The sequence below is a fragment of the Rhipicephalus sanguineus genome, chromosome 3 (genome assembly GCF_013339695.2).
Source record: "Rhipicephalus sanguineus isolate Rsan-2018 chromosome 3, BIME_Rsan_1.4, whole genome shotgun sequence".
Taxonomy (NCBI): domain Eukaryota; kingdom Metazoa; phylum Arthropoda; class Arachnida; order Ixodida; family Ixodidae; genus Rhipicephalus; species Rhipicephalus sanguineus.
In genome coordinates, this window is record NC_051178.1 from 188306375 (window position 1) to 188323812 (window position 17438).

Here is a 17438-nt window from a genome sequence, read left to right on the forward strand (position 1 = left end):
CAGGCATCACTCGAAGGTTTTGCTGGCTTCGCCGGTCCCGTCGGTGCTGATCGGCAGAGTATCCATAGCAATGTCGGGCAAATTCCAGGTGACAGTTCATCTGAACTCTGCCGAACAATATCTGAAAGAAGTACTTTTTCTTTGGTTCACAGCGAATGTTGCAGATGCTCCAGGTCAACGTGTTTGCGTCGTAGCAGTGCCATACGAACATGATGTGTTTAAGAGGTAGCTCGACATTGTCCACATGTTTTGCAAAAAAAAAAAAAAGGAAGCAGTGTTAACTCTCCGATCAAAAGAAATGAAAAAGCTAAAAAAAAAATAGGGACCACATTTCGACGAGGATGGGATTCGAACCCACGCGGGCAGAGCCCATTGGATTAGCAGTCCAACGCCTTAACCACTCGGCCACCTCGTCCGCTGATCGCCGAGGCACTAAATACTCAAGAAACAAGATTGGGGAAAGTCTGACCACGTTTGCAGACACACACAGACAACACACCCGCGTACACCAACCGCGTTGGTGCACACCTTGGTGCACACACACGATCCCAAGCTCATGTTTCTAGGCCGACGCCAGCGCTTGCTATTCCCCTAATCGCGAAACCCCCGCGAAGATTTTCGATTTTGCTCGCGTATATATACAGGCACCAGGGGCGTAGCCAGAAATTTTTTTCGGGGGGGGGGGGGGGGTTCAACCATACTTTATGTATGCTCGTGCGTGCGTTTGTATGTGTGCGTGCCTATATACGCAAGCAAAACTGAAAAATTTCGGGGGGGGGGGGGGTTGAACCCCCCCAACCCCCCCCTTGGCTACGCCCCTGACAGGCACACATACAAACGAACGCACGAACGTAAATTCTAGTTTAACCCCCCCCCCCCCTCCGAAAAAAATGTCTGGCTGCGCCCCTGGTGAGGTTCTACCGATTCCCAAAAAGACGGCACGAACAAAGCAGACGACAGGCATGGATTGCTGCAGTGCGCCGAAAAAAGTGAACGCTAGCAGTGCTTGGTCGGAGTTCGCGCGTGCAGAGAAAATAAAAGAATAGGCGCCATGTTAAGTCTTTGGTATGTAGTGCCATATTAATGTAACATTGCTTTCCTTGAGCGATATAAACTTAATGTACACGTGCACAAAAACAACACTTCATGAGCTAACCAAGTAGTCTAAACATAGTTTTCATTGACGTTACTAGCCACCATAACGTCATCGTGGTCGCCATCTTGGAGTACTAGCTGGTTGAGATGCTGCGTGAACTCTTACTCGAACGCGCGGAGAATGAAACGGTGACATCAGATTAGTACCGGCGCCCCCTCGCGTTCCTTTGTGTTCCCCTTGGCGCGGCTGGCGAACAGAAGAAAGCGGGGAGAGGACAAAAGAAGTGTGTCCTCCCCCGTAATGACACACTCTTATGAGATAAAAAGTTACGGTGGCCGCCATGTTGAGGTACCCAGTGCAGGGAACCTGTCTGTGACGACACGTGAAAAATATGTTATAAAAATGCCCATGATTGGAATGACGCTTGTACTAAAAGAGGTCTTGGTTATTGCTCTGAATGTGTTGCGCTGAAAAGGAACCGCACATAACTCGTCCATAAAAAGCTCTTCATTACGTCTGAATCCACCAGGCCAGAGACATTACACACACACAAACGAACATTAAAATGTATACTGTTCACATGCCACAAAAGTATAGCACTCTATTCCAGTGATCGCTGCTCTTGAAGGGATCATAAAAAAGTGGTTGACTAACAGCGTAAGAGTAAGAGTTTTGGTGATTGGCAATAAATATTTACCGTCGTAGTTGTTGAGCTGACTCTTACGAAATGCCCAAGAAAATAAAGAACTGCGATATTATGACAAAAAAAGAAACTGCCAATGGCAGCCAGTGTTACGTGTGGACAGGCAACCGGCCCTCTATCTAAAAAACCGGCTGGGCTGGTCTAAAACCGGACAGGTGGCAACTCTATCCGTGTCTTGAAAGTACAAATTGCCGTCATGCTTTCAAAATTTGCGAAGATATATATATATTTACGCTGCTGCTGCTGCTATTCTATATTGTATAGGGACGTAGTAGTAAAGTTGCGTAGACATGTGATATTTGAGCTGTGTGGTTATATATTTTGTATATTTACGCTGTTCCGATGGAAGTGCGTGGTCGCCTAGAGATTCGACTATGATTTGTAGCAGACATTTTGCGGGAAACTGCAAAAATGACTCCAGTCAACACCCTTCGTATCTGCCGACAATTTTTCCAGTGGTGTACAAGAAACAGGCACCAGATCCAGAAAGGGCGCAGAGGTACGATAGCCAGTGAAGCGCAAAATTGACCATGCATTTTAAAGAGTTTTCTTAAGACCTGTTGGTTCCCTATTTCATGCTCAGCGAGAATTTGTTCCCCGCGCGCGCACTAGTGAAGTAAAGCTGGAATAGATGTGATTTACACACATGACACTTTCACATCTCCACGTTTCAAAGTGAAGATCTTATCATAGGTTAGGAGCAACCACGTTGCTTTTTGCATACTTTTCATTCAAAGTAAAAATGATTCCAGCAACAACGTAAAATGTGTAACACAGCTATCTCTGCCAAGTTCTCATATCAACTAGTTTCTGTGCACATCAGATGATCACAATTACTAGTTATTTTTTTAATGACACTTTTTGCCATTGTAGATGTTTTTATAGAGTTAGATTTTACGTATATTGATTTATTTCGTGAGATGTAATGGCGTTACCCACGGGATGACGGAACACTCTTAAGGGTGTAATCGTTTTTAGACTTCAATACATTTTCTGACTTGAAGATGGCATAACAAAATCTTTTATCGTGCGCATGGTAGATATGCTAAATATTGATTACCATACAATATTTGAAACAAAAATGCAACATATATACACCCTGGAGTGAACGGCGTGATGTAACAACTGTCACAACCTTATTTTGCTTAGGTGGAAGCGGTGTTCTGTGAGGGCAGCCAGATCAGCACAAAATTCCGTGGAGCAGCTGTGCCGCAAGGTATTCTTCAAAATGACCCAGCAATGCAAGATGAAGGTACCCCTGTTTGCCTCGGTGTCTATGAAACGCTTCCAAGTGATTTGGAATCACAAGAGATGCCTCTCGCACCCATCAGTAATGATGGCCCTCAACCTTCGGCAGGAGCCTGTAAAACAAGAAGACAAGATCATCCAGCTACACAGGCTGATGCTGTAAGCTTGCAACTTGAGCTGACTCTGTTCTCATTTTTACCTGTGATTTCACTAAGACTGCGAACGTAGGGCCTTAAATTAATGTTTTTACAGCGTGCATACTTTTTTCGTATTCAACAGGCGTGCCAAACCGAACCAGAATCCCAATAATATCTGATCATCCTCCTGTCAGCAACAAATGGGTCTGAGGCCTCAACTTAAGTGTCTTACATTAAAGTGTGACAAGGTATGCTCATCACTACGCATTTGCAGGGTTTGTCTCATACTTACAGTGGTTTTGGTTTTCATTGTAATGGTTGTACATTGGAACCCCTTTATAAGAGTCCAGGGGTGGTGCCAAGATTTCTTTACTGGCGGGGGGGAGGCACCCACGACAAGTGAGGTCCTTAAAGGGACACTTAGGGCAAATATTAAGTCGACGTTGATTGTTGAAATAGCGTTCCGGAAACCTCGTAGTGCTTGTTTCATGCCAAGGAAATGCTTATTTTGAAAGAAAATCATGTTTTAGTGGTCTGTACGGCGTTAGCGCACCTCCAATCACCCGCCTAAACGGGCCTTCTGTCGTAGCCATTGGTCGTAGCAGTTGCCGTGAAACGTTGCCCGCCTTTACTGCCCGGCCGCCTACCCTACGGTTTCTTGCGCAACAGCGGCCATCAACTTTGCCAAGACGCAGCCACGGGCCACTCCGAAACTGTGTAGTTCACTGTAACGGAGCTTAGCTTGGCCAGCAGCAGCAGCAGAGTATCATCAGTGAGAAAATAGTGAGAGCCTAGCACACGCAGCAGTACGCGATACCGAAACTACCGCTGGGACGCGCAGCTCGGCGAAAATGGAACTTTTGAACCCCTCGCGCCGTTCTCCATGATAACGCCAAGAGGTTCTTTTTTTCATGAATCAAACAGAAACGAACAAGCAGCATTTTATTACGGCTTGTGATGCACGGAAGGATCTTTTTTTATCGCAACTGTTTGATTACTAGTGGTTAGTTGTACTCGGAACTCTTGACGTCATCGGGATCATTTCCAAGATATCCCTCTCGTGGTGCACTGCTGTTTGCACTATTGACGTTTTAGACGTTCTCACACATTGACCTTTCACTCTGACATAAATTGTTATGTGCCTATAGTGTCCATTTAACCCTTTGTAGGTTTGCCTATATTTTTGACACAATGGTATAAAAACTGGCTGTGGTATATTGGATATAAACTGCAAAGAAATAGTATAAAACAAATTTCATCAAAATTAAGCCAGTAGTTTACTGAAAAAAAAGTGGGACATATATGCCCGCTGACTCATGAGAGTGTTTCAAAAAGTGGGAAAACACTATCCCACTGTCTCATGAAGGCGCCATCTCGCGAATGCATCAGCGGGTATTTAGGACGAAACGGCCGAAGCAAGTGGCCCATAGTATCACTTCTCAAGTAGTGTTGAAGAAAGTTGTGCAGACCTAACTTCCAGCAGTAGAACACCACCTGCACCTGTGCCTCTTGTGAGCCTTCATAGCCATGTGGTTTGTTCCTGTAAAGCTTACTTCACCACATGCACCAACCATTTATTATTTTTTTTTTTCATTTGCCTGTCCTGTTTTTGGCTGTGGAAATTGTCGAGTACGGCTGTTGTCCCTGAATATGTGCCTACTTTTCGGAGGTATATGATATCAAGACAAAATATTTCCACGCAACAATATCCGCAATTACGCTGAGGGACGAGCGTGGCAATTTCGCAGGAGATTGCGTTTTGAATGCATTTATCGGCCAAGTTATTTCGCAAATTAAAAAAAAAACACGTGACGACTGGAAGCTTAAATGGCCTCTCCGAAAAACCAGAAAAAGAGGCAAATTATCCGGCATTTTGATTGGTAGGTTCTTTCTATCTGAAGAAGAGGAAAATTCAGAAGCTATCTAAAAAAAAAAAATCGATCGTAATTCAACGCCATTGTAACACTGATTCCGCCCTTCGAAAAGCGTGGTAAAAGAATTTCCCTCGGGATTACGAAGACTTGGGTAAGATACGAGTGACTTGCATTGCGCTAATTGCAACGGGTGACGTGGAAGAAAAATTTTTCTGCAGACGGAAAAGTGGGACGTATGTGTCCCGCTGTCGCACAAAGGGTTAAGGGAGGCGGGGAACTTATGCATTGTGTTTTGACTATGTTTGTTCTTGGGGGGGGGGGGGGCAAAGGGGGTGGGCAGGGCACTCGCTAAAAACCTTGACTATTTGAGAAAAACGCATATTTTCATGATTTATTTTCGATAAAACACCATGTGTCATCAAAATTTCGGGGGGGGGGGGGAGCTGGACCCCCCCCCCTGGCTACGGGCCTGACAAGAACACATGGGTACAACCTGTGTACTTAATTAACGAAAAACCAAATTCTGTTCTTAAATATAGATTAGCAACTTGTGTGTGAACTCTGCAGTCAGAGCCTTTTCCGTACAGTAAGCAAAGTTTTTGGGTTGTGCCGCATTGATGCGAATATTGTGCGCGAGTCTTCAAACTTATCAGGAAATTTGTGTGCCGAGTGCTGTGATCGCTTCATCCGACGCTTCGCGCTGGGCTTTCCCCAATGCTGAGGTCGGTTTGTGTAGCTGTCATCTTCACAGGTGTTTATGTGAAGGCATACGGCTGCTGCGTGCTTGCACTGGCCCCGTACACCAGCAATGCAGCTGCGATTTGCCGCAGTAGATGCGAAGCTCCCGCTTGAGGGACACTACCACAACTACGAAAGAAGGAAAATGCACTGGCCGCGTTGTTGCCCGTGCAGTTTTTTTTTGTTACAGTGTGTGCAGGTACAGCCCGGACCACACGGTGTACTTTCGATAGTGAGCAGGACAAAATTTATTGTCGGCAATTGGCTCTTCCCACGCGGATTGCCCAAAAGATGCGTCAGGTTTTGTGCCCGATTGCGCAAAAAACCTTGCTTTCCTGAAAGCTGCTGGGGATCGCCCAGTGGCGTAACTAGATAGGACGGCGCCCATGGCAAATATATTTCCGCGCCCTTCATGATGGTAATGATAGTGATTAATAATAATAATATAATAATAATAAGATAATAATAATAATAATAATAATAATAATATAATAATAATAATAATAATAATAATAATAATAATAATAATAATAATAATAATAATTATTATTATTATTATTATTATTATTATTATTATTATTATTTAAGTGCAAGAAAAAGCCATCTGGCTGTTCTGGGCAAGCGATTGAGTGGTTTCTTGATTGACTGTTCACTACAGTGTACTAAAGCCGTCTTGCACATCCACGCATCGTATGATACACCAGAAGTCCACAAGGTTAGAAAAAATTTGAAAGAAGAAATGGACCTTGCCGCTGTCCAGTTCTCTTCGCTTTGCACGAAAAGTTCGTAAATTACATACAACCACACAAAAGAGATCGACGAACTGGGCATGTAAACGGTTCTTATCGTTTTTGGCTACATCACCATGAAATGTATTGTTCGAAATTATTTATGGCGTAGCTCAAATCTGCATACTATGCCTACATTTTTTTTATCAACGCTAATGATGCATTCAAAAATTCGTTCCGGCAAACCCTGTTGTCGCATATATTATTGCCTTTTGCGGTGCCAGTGCTCATTTTGTTTGTGAACAATGGTTGCCAAAAAAAACGTGTTCTTTACATTTGACACTGGCCATACCTCTACGGTCACACATTTCCGCCGTCGGCTGCAGTCTAGACCAGTGGTCTCAAACACGCGGCCCGCGGACCTCTCGCTGGCGAACAGCGGCCCGCACGTGACTGTCTTCATCGCATGTTTTTTTTATTATTATTATTTTCTTAACAAGTGAGGTAATGTGCTACACAAGCATGACTTGTCTAAAGCATTTTCTTCTTGAGAGAACCCCCGCGATCAACATGTGTTGATACATATAACCGTGAAACAAAACTCTATATTTCAGAATCGTCGTCCAGATTTTAGTCAATTTGGAGGTAAATATATGTTGTTGGAATGGCGGCGCCAAATCGCCTTCAGAAATGACCCATGTATGAGATAGGGGAAAGTTATTTCAAATGGTAACGTTATCCATTTGAAACATTAGCCTTCTTTTGGTGTGTGTATTGTGCCTCACCCGGAGTCTATATCGACCAGATGACGCCACCATAACCCGTGTTTACATGAAATATCAAACGCAAAATCTTGAGCTCTGTTAGCAGAAAATGAAGTGTCATTGTAGCGTACCGCCTCACTGAAGCAGACAGTGAAGTCGATGTTCATGATCCGCCTTCTCCGCCGAGGTAGTGGGAAAAACCTGAGCGTATAGATCTTTTTCTGGTGTAACTTTCCTGCTAGGGCATCCGGTACGCACAGTCAGGAGCATTAAAGGTACGCTAACGAGAAATATGAAGTTGAGGTGGAATGAGCAGGGGCATTGAAGAATGCGTGCAGGTTGGGTGTGAAAAGATAAGTTATTAGTGGACATAAGGCCATAAGCGAAGACCGAATATCTCTTACTCAATTTCTCCTCGCCGCAGACTCAGTGCTGAAGCGATGTCGTCACGAATCTGATTGCTCTCAGCGAATAAGAAAGCTCCATCACACGTCACCACGCGTGCAATTTACCGCTGCTTGGCCGCGGTGCAGTGAAGCTGTGGCTTTCATGATTGCCGCGATAGATGTGGTTGCAGACTTAGAACCTCGCATTGAAGATCAAGCAGGATTGCATTGCAAGGAGTCTGCAATGATCCCCCGTGCTCTCGCGGCGGGCGGCGGCGGCAGCTCTTTCTGCGCACGAAGCCCGGCTCCAACCGACGGAAAGCAAAGCGTCGTTTTTGTCGACGGCATGCGAGGCGTCCGATTGCCAAATACTGCTTATGTTCTCGCGTATTTAATTTTTAGTTTTTATTAATGGCGTTTGCCTTTTGGAGAACTCGAGCAGAGGCGCCATGCCATGAAGAGAGCCCCGGCAGAGCAGGGCCATGCAGGGCTGAGAAAGGGCAATGAGCCGAAGTCCCGCGCACGTGTTTGCAGCACGCACTTCCGAGAAGGCGACTTTGTCTGCAGGCTAGGAACGCAAATGTTAATTTGTTGAGTGACAATGAGTTCACTCATGACACCTCCCTCTTCACGTGAAGACGCCCACACCTAGAAGACTTCTAAAAAATTACTTCGGGGACATTATTCCTCATAGTCAACCCCATCCTACGCACGCTGATCGGGGAAAATGTCGTGGGGAAGGTGCCGATACACACAGATCAAAATGAGGAGGGGCGACGCACTTTAATGGCAGAAAGCAGTCTGTGAACGAGTTTCCGATTTGAAAAAGACAAGAAAGAAACCTTGCAGGAAAGCCCATACTCAGTTCTTTTCATTTCGTTATTTCATCCCGACGTCTGCCCATGAAAGCTTGCCGTAAGCTTGACCGTGAGCAGCGCTTTCCCTTTCCGATTTTCAGTACGGTTATTGCGTGTGGAAGAACAAAGGTGGCTTAGGCCGAGCCAGAAGAAAATGAACATTTCAAGCGAAAAGTTCCGTGGCGAAGCTCGAAGGAGGTTTGGAAGGTTCAACCTCCCACCGCCCCGTTATTATTACATTTTGTATATGTACGTATATGCACGCACATGCAAAAACATGCCAGATCACACATAAAGGGAAGTCAGAACCCCCAAAAAAAGTTTTTGTGAACGACCCTGGATAGGTACGTTCATGGTTAAAATCATGCTTATATGGAAACGAGCTTCCACCGACCTTTTTATCTTATTGCTTTTCATGGGCTTGGATATGAGCAAAAAGAAAAAAAAGGGGGGGGGGGGGACGAGAGGCATTCCGAAGTCGTGGCGCAGAGACGTACTAATACAAAGGCTACAGAATATAGCGCAAGCCACCACCTCCTCGAGAACAATTTCAAGACAGAAGATACGCTTCCACGAGGCGCGGGGCGCTAGCGCCCCGTTTGTGTCCTCAGGAAGTCCCCGAGCGCATGTCGGGCGGACTCGGCTCGGCGCCCCCTCCCAAGTGGCGCCCGGGGCACTTGTACCCCCCGGCCCCACCCTAGTTACGCCACTGGGATCGCCTCCGTCGGCGTCGCACCGCTGGGAGGTGGCACTCACCAGCGACGAGCTCTGCATGGGTCGTCCGGCAAGCCGTAGATGCCGCCTGGGCCGCCCGGGCTCGCGTCCAAGGACTTCGAGCCGTCACCTGAGGTCCGCCATCAGCATCGACAGAGGGGACAGGGGTTAATCCCCTGTTACCCCCCCCCCCCCCCCCTCGCCCGAAGGAAGACTGCCGGACCAGTTTTAAATAAAGTGTATTCATTCATTCATTCATTCATTCATTCATTCATTCATTCATTCGTTCATTCATTCATTCATTCTTAAAAGCTCGGCGTTGACAGCACGCACGCTATTCGTGAACTTGAAGCACCGGCCGTGAGAACGGCGATAATGCAAGGAAAGGCAAGAAAGACGCCCAAAATAGGTCCTTCCTTTGTAAAGTGTTGCGCATCGCACGATGACTCGAATAGTCGCTATAGTAAATTAAAGTATACCCCAACTGAAAGGGCCGCTTAAACCACAGCTCGAGACGCGGTCAGCAATTTTGCAAGGAAGCCCGCGAAGTATGAAATTAAATACCACATGACCGCCGCCGTGCGCTACCGTAATACAGCGCTCTCAACCATGCTTAACTCTTTGAGGGTTTTCGCCGTACATGTACGGCACCACCTAACAGGCACCAAAGGGTTTTCGTCATATATGTACGGCATAGCCTGTATGTTTAATACGCGCCCCTTTTTCGATCATTTCTCTTGCTTGGAATGTGCTGCCAAACTTCGGGAATACGTGGAATATCTTTTCATGCGCCGATGGCTCTCCGTTGTTTTTTTGCTTCGCAAAGCGGCGCGCCCACGGTGCGGCTGGTTCGAAATGCGAGCCATTTTCGATGATTTCTCTTGCTTGGAATGTGCTGCTACGCTTCGGGAATACATGGAATATTTTTCATACGCCGATGTCTCTCCGTTTTTTTTTCTTTTCTTCTTTTTTGCTTTCCGAAGCGGCGCGGCGACTTTCACTTGCGCATCAGAACGCGCGCACGCGGTGCGGCTGGTTTCGGCCTCGTCCTTCGGGTGATTATCGCTTGTCGCGCCCTGTTAACACTCATCAAGCCATATTCAAGCGTTGCTATCTATACCACGTGGTTAATCGCTGTAGATCGTTACAGGACGTTTGTCTGCTTGTGTGATGTCTACTGTAACATAGCTAATTGCAAACGGAATGTCTTTCTCTTGTTGAATGTACGCAAAGTGTGCTCTCATTAAACTTGCATTCTATGTTGTGGCAGTTCCTTGGTTGATATTGAATATAAACATTCACATTCCATCACGTGTATGACACACCCGAATAACGATTTGTCATGACGTGCATGACAGGCATGTCATGTTATTCATGTCAAAAATTGTTCGTCGAGCACTCATGCATTCCTATGGCAAGTTTGGCGTATACCATTTAAATTATAGAAAAGACCACAAGAGCTCCAAGATGTAGGAGGTTAGATAAAAAAAATAGAGACGGGCGAAGTGTCTTTGCCTCATCAAAATATGCTTCGCACTTAAAAAGGAAATGTATTCAGTGGGATAGCAGCCCTGCGCGCAGCTTCCCGGTCGATAAGCCGAGCCGGGCTACGGCCATCCAGAGCTCCCAACCTGGGAGCCTTGTCCGGCTCACGACAGCACACTGAGATCTCGGCCGCCGAGGTGGTCGAGATAGTATGACGTCATCCCACCAGTGGTAGGTTCGTACTCTGGTGAGAACCTGGGTGATGCGCTCGGCACGCTTCCTCCAGGTACTGGCAATTCTCATCAGAGCTCGAACCCACCACCTACCAGGGTGCGACACAGTGATTCGAGTCACTGGGCCACAGCCCTGGTTATGTAGTTGGGGTTAGGTGGGGTTCATATGTTTGCTGTTCGTGGCTTGCTCTGCTACGGAGGCTTAACGGAAGCTGAGTTGAGTACGTGACCGCGATGATCAACAACCATGGCCGCAAAGCTATCGGAGCGGGTATACTGCGCCGCATCGACGAAAGCCACCTTTCCCGGGAATTTAGCTACGAAGTTGTGGAAACAGGCAGACAGATGTCGATGCTGTGAGGTGACGCGCCAGTGCGCTACAAAGTCAAGCAGAGACTTGGCCCGTGCCCTTCGCCGGCCAACATTGTAATGCGGATGGACGTTACGTGGGAGGGTTCCACCTCGTATGTACCCTTCCTTGTTTGTGATAAAAAAATCTCCTGTTCCGCACTGCCCGTATGATGGCATCCAAGCGACTCCCCTCTTCGGGGGTTGTCTGATCGGGGTTCTCCAGGACCAAATAAAGTGCGTTTCACCTCACCTCTCATCAAACTCTTTGGTTTCTATCCTATCTATCTATCTATCTATCTATCTATCTATCTATCTATCTATCTATCTATCTATCTATCTATCTATCTATCTATCTATCTATCTATCTATCTATCTATCTATCTATCTATCTATCTATCTATCTATCTATCTATCTATCTATCTATCTATCTATCTATCTATCTATCTATCTATCTATCTATCTATCTATCTATCTATCTATCTATCTATCTATCTATCTATCTATCTATCTATCTATCTATCTATCTATCTATCTATCTATCTATCTATCTATCTATCTATCTATCTATCTATCTATCTGTCTGTCTGTCTGTCTGTCTGTCTGTCTGTCTGTCTGTCTGTCTGTCTGTCTGTCTGTCTGTCTGTCTGTCTGTCTGTCTGTCTGTCTGTCTGTCTGTTACATGCGACAGTGTTCTACACACAGCAGTGCCCGATGATACTGTAAATTGCAGAATCAGAGGCATAAGGTGGCAGGGAAGGCCGATTCTCACCCACCCTACGGGTCCTTGTACTGCATACCCTCTAGGTATGCAGTACAAGGCTGAAACGAACCTTGCACAAACAAACTTTCAGATTTTTATCACAACAATGACATCTTTATGTTGTGCACCTCACTCTCAACGCAGAGTAAGTCTGGCCTTACTCCCCTTCCCACCTCGGTCTAATGGGAATCCTACGACTCTCTGTAGAATAAATTCAACTTATGTTTTCATACTTTCATTCTCAGCAATGCCATTCAGTGTGCAGCTCTCTCTGGGACAGCGTTTGGAGATTTCGGATGCTTTCCTAAGGCTATATAAGAGAAAGGAGACCAGGCGTCTCTGTGGTTCTGGGTACACGCCAGTGAAAATGACTAAGTTAATTCCGGTTTAATTTCAATATAACATTTCAATAGCAGTTCAGAGCTGCTTATGTTCGTTTGCATTGCCTAAAGGTAATTACAGAATTACAGAATAATTACAGTTCTGTGTATTTACACCATTGCAATGCGGACATGCTTCTCCTTGGAAGACCTCTTATTGCGGAGAAGTACCCTTTAAAGGCCCATGAGCTGCGTGCGTACAGACATCATCTTCGAGTCATTTGAGGGAAATTGAACTAGAAAATGCCGTAATAACTTTTACCAGGTATTGTGTAATCCATAGACCTGTAATGCGCATTGTGTAGGAACTGCTGTGCTTCCACTGATGCCAGAGTATTGCTTGTCTGTAGTCGTTGGCCGTGCCCTAGCGCGAATGAAGAATTTATTCACGTTAGGGCACGCAACAGCAAACTTGGGCATTCAGTGACCAAGTTTGCTGTTGCGATATCACTTGTATGCAGGTATTAAGATAACCAGTAGTGCATTCTTCTACAGTGAACCAGTTCAACAGTGCTTTTCGTGCTACGAAGGCGACGGTCGCACTGGCGTGCTGCGAGTGTCACCAAGAAAGAAAGAAAAAAGATCGTCAGATCCCATAAACACTCGTATGGCGTGGACGTCAGCAGAAAAGTACTGCCGGATGGCTTCGTCAGTGATGAAGTGCTAATGCTATGCACTAAAAAAAAACCATCAACAACACAGCATTGCAGCTTCGAAGTGACTGTGTGGCGGACCTGCATAATGCGTAGAGCCTGTTCAGAATCAAATGCACCGAAGCGCTTGTAGGGACACTGGTGCAGCGAAATAATTGCGCCAGATATAGTGAAATGTTTTCAAAATTAATTAGTTATATTCTAGGCTTTTACATGTGAAAACCACGATACGATTACAAGACACGCCACAATAGGATACTCCGGATTAACATTTAGAACTCGGGGATCGTACACAATTTAAATACACGGCTGTTATTGTTTTCCACGCCGCCAAAACGCGGCCGCCGCGGCTATGAACCGAACCCACGTCCTCGAGCTTAGCAGCGCAACACCTCAGCTGCTACGCTTCCGTATTTGCAATTGCTCGGTACTCCAGTGGATGCTGCGGGGCGCCGTTCCGGCTCCCGAGAACATTGTTTGAAGATGAACATTCAGATATTTTATACTGAAGCCCGAACACAAGGAGGAATGAATTCGCATAATCACAAACCTGATTGGACATGTTAACTGTGGCTCACGCTCGGTTATATCCATCTCCAGACGCAGCGTGCGTGGTGTATACGGGTGGTGAGCACTGACGATAACCTCAGCGTCCATGCGCTCGCTTATCGTGTTTGATAACCTGTCGGTTTGAAGGCGGGAGTGACTAGCGGCATTCCACGGCTGTTGTTGGTGTTGTTGACACGCCTTTATTAAGGCGAAAGCCTTAGATGCGTCATCGAACACTAATATCTAATATTGACCATCGGCGTCGGCGTCAACCGAGTGATGCAGAAAATCATCATCACGCGCTGACGTCACCAGTTGGTGTCATAACGACGTCACAGATCGCCATATCTCGTGACGTCATCGTGACGTCACTATGAAGTCACGTAACGTGACGTCACATGGTGACGTCATTACATGACATCGTCGCTTGCTCAAAGGTGGCCCGATCACGGAGGCAGTGCAAAACCACGTTAGGTGCAGAAAGCTCGCAATGCCTCCAATCCTGGAGGCAGTGCAAAACCACGTTAGGTGCAGAAAGCTCACAATGCCTCCAATCCTGGAGGCAGTGCAAAACCACGTTAGGTGCAGAAAGCTTTCGGAGGGGGGCGGGGAAGGATCAGTACATCGACTGAGATGAAAAAGAAGAAGACGGCTTTTGCCTTCGAGTCGTCTTAGGCGTACGCATAAGGGGCACTGTGAAGTTTTCACTTTTTGTCAGCGGAGGGCTGTGGTGAATGGGTTGGGGAAGGAACGGGGTAGAACAGGAGACAGTGGTGATGGAAGAGGGTTATTAACTAATCTGGGCTGATACACTGGGCGGCATGCCCGAGATGGCATTGGCTGGAGTCTCGGAATCATCCAGGTACTTGAGTAGCGACTGTCATAGCTCGTTGGCGACTGTGCTGTGCCTTGCTACAGCGCCCAGATCTGGCAGGTATGCGGTCACCATTTGAATGGGAACGAAGCCCAAAGTCTGTAGCCGCAGTAGAGAGCGCATTCATGCGGATGAATGCGGATGCGGATGAGGACAGGAGAGGGCGTATTCATGCGCGGAAACGCACGCTGATTGCTACCGCATGTGAGACTTCATCTGCCGACTGCGGCTAGCGAATTCTGCAGCGTTAAAGCGAGCTGTGCAGGTGGCGAGAGCTAGCTGTCCACGCGCCAAAACATGGGAGTCAATGTGCTACCGCTTTCCCACTCTGCGAAGGAGGGAGGTGCGCTGGCCTCTTCTCAAGAGGTCACGACACTCGATCGTTTCTTTGCTAGGCGTCCGGCCGAACTTTCGCTCAAGCCCTGTGGAGAACGCGCATAACGATGGCTCGGAGAGAGTAAGAAAGGCGTGAGAGAAGGCTGAACAAGAAGAAAAGAAACAAATGTAACAGCAGAACGCCGATCGTGCATTGCGCCCCCGGTGTGTCGGTCGGCCATGCGGTCCGAGCAAGGGAGGACGAGCGTGCCATGCCGAGCGTGGGGCAGGTGCAAAGACTTTGCCGCAGGGCCCTCCTTCCACGGTGCCGTTCGGCACAGTTTGGCACGCGGGACGAACAGGTGCGCGCCATTTCCGTGGAGCTATGCCGGCCGGACATTTCGGACGTGAAGTACTTACTTTATGGGAGCGGGGTGTACGGTGCCCCTCTGTATAGTTAAGACAGACACGTATAGGTTTCCCACTTTCCAGGGGAGGGGTGGAAAGGGGGAGCAACCTGGACAGTGTCAGCCCTTCTTAATTAATTAGTTTAATTAATTGAATCGTGAGTCTGGCCCGAATGGTTTGTCTCTATGCGGCGAATGTACGTAGAGGTTCACTGCTGCTCCAGTGGACGTTGCGCATGCACCTCGCCGCTCTCCCAAGCTCGTCGGATTCCGTTTCGTTCGGCCTCCTTCCGCCAGTGCTTGCCGCTGCGTATACTGGACTCACCGGGCACGCCGTCGGACGTGCGCGTGCTTTCCGTTCTCCGAGGGATACTGCTCTTCGAGAGGGCGTCTTGTCCTTGAGACAAGCTGCCGGCATGGTCTGCAAGACGAGCTAACGAGGTCAATAGTAACACTACACACGTTGTCTCAAGGGAAGTATGGGGCACAGACTGTATCTCAAGGCTGCCGTCGTCATTCATAATAATAATATGCGAACCTTACACGCGCTTGTGCGCTGTTGTATATCGAAACTATAGTCGGTTTCAACCTGAGGATAAATACAAGCACTGCTCGCAACCATCGCTGTCCCCAGAGGATTAGCATATATGCTCATCCAATTACCATTGCTCATTCTCGAGACGTCATGTACTTAGAGCGAGCTCTAGCTAGTTGACTTTTGCAAATAGAAACAAGTTCGTGCCGTTCGCTTTCGGTAAAAAAACTTGTAAGCCTCGGTAAATATTACGATGGGCTCTAAGACCACTGCTCAGGCAAACGTAATATATTACATAGGAACGACGAACCTTTAATTCTCTATATGTGCAGTATTTATATTAGAAGATAAAAAGAACTTACGCTTCTAACGGAAACAAGCTAGGAAAACTCTCTTACACAGTTGAATGGCAGATGCGACGCGGCTCTGAGGACGGAGCCTATATTTTTTTCAGAGGTTGTACTGAGTATAGGATGCTGGTGATATTGCAATACAGCGGATGTAAGAAGTGGCTTGCGTGATCTTGACAGGCACAATGTGGAAATGAAGAGGCCGCATTTGCTACGGCTCTTGCTTCTACGCACATGAGCAATCAGGATGCGTTGATACTGTCTTTCTGGTTACACACGCGCAAAAGCCAAACTTTAGTTTGGGATACCTTCTTACACAGCAGCTCGATCAGGCCTCTATTGTCCCCTAACTTTATGCAAGTTCGCTGTTTCTGCAGCTACCATGTGCTGCTAGTGATAATGAACGCGACGATAACAATCTTGGACTTCTAGGTCTCCTATACTTCAGTCAATTTTGAACACGGTGCAATCTGGGTTAACCTTCCTGCCTTTTCTTTAATCTTATTTTGCGCAGAAGCAGAACAGCATACATAGTGAACGTGGCTAAACGGTGCTTTCGGATATGCTGGTTTAAAACAGTCAAGCAGGTTGCAGACGAATCCTTCTATGTCAAGACACCCGCGGCGATCCACAGTGGAGTTGCATTGTGGGAAAGCCACCACTCAATGAAGCCAGCCCATGTAATGAATAGCGGATCTGTATGCGCATAACACACCAGTGGTGTCACAGCTGCTTTCAGGCAAATATTTTACAATTCTCCTCCTCTGTAGAAGTGCTCGTGTGAAATAAGAACATCACCAACATCGGCATCTACTGTGAAGTATGAGATAAAGAAGTAACACTTTCCGAAAGCTACACATACCTACGCACCGACATTCAATGCCTAAACCGCCTGTTAGCCTTACTATTCCTGGAATTACGAAGAAGTCCCTCGTTTCATCAATTGACTTCAAACAACTGACCCTACATCACATTTATACAACGTACGGCTATTCTCTGCACGTGTGCACCGATGGTTCTACCACGCTACATACCTCCGCTGCAGCCTTTGTCGTCCCACAAATGGTTATCGCTCGGCGGTTCAAAGTATACCACAAGACCACATCAACCTCCGCTGAGCTTGTTACTATCCGGGAGGCAATAAGATTCATTTCTGGAGAGCAACCTCTTGCAAGGACGATATTCTGCGATGCCAAACCCGCTTTGCAAACCATTAATTGCGTCATGAGACAAGGTCAATATCATATTTTAGCTATGGAAATTGCAAAGCTTCTTCAGGTTGCTTCAATAAATGACCATC

General features: G+C 46.8%; 1 long non-coding RNA gene and 1 other non-coding gene across 2 annotated transcripts; both read right to left on the bottom strand.

The window, feature by feature from the left end:
- Window positions 1-333: 333 nt before the first annotated feature.
- Trnas-gcu (transfer RNA serine (anticodon GCU)) lies at window positions 334-415 on the bottom strand. Its single transcript has one exon. It is a non-coding gene; the product is annotated as a tRNA-Ser (tRNA).
- Window positions 416-3326: 2911 nt separating this feature from the next.
- On the bottom strand, window positions 3327-9361 carry LOC125757974 (uncharacterized). Its single transcript, XR_007415615.1, has 3 exons — window positions 9237-9361; window positions 6014-6138; window positions 3327-3444 (listed from the first exon to the last, which is right to left on the bottom strand). It is a non-coding gene; the product is annotated as an uncharacterized LOC125757974 (long non-coding RNA).
- Between the last annotated feature and the right edge of the window lie 8077 nt (window positions 9362-17438).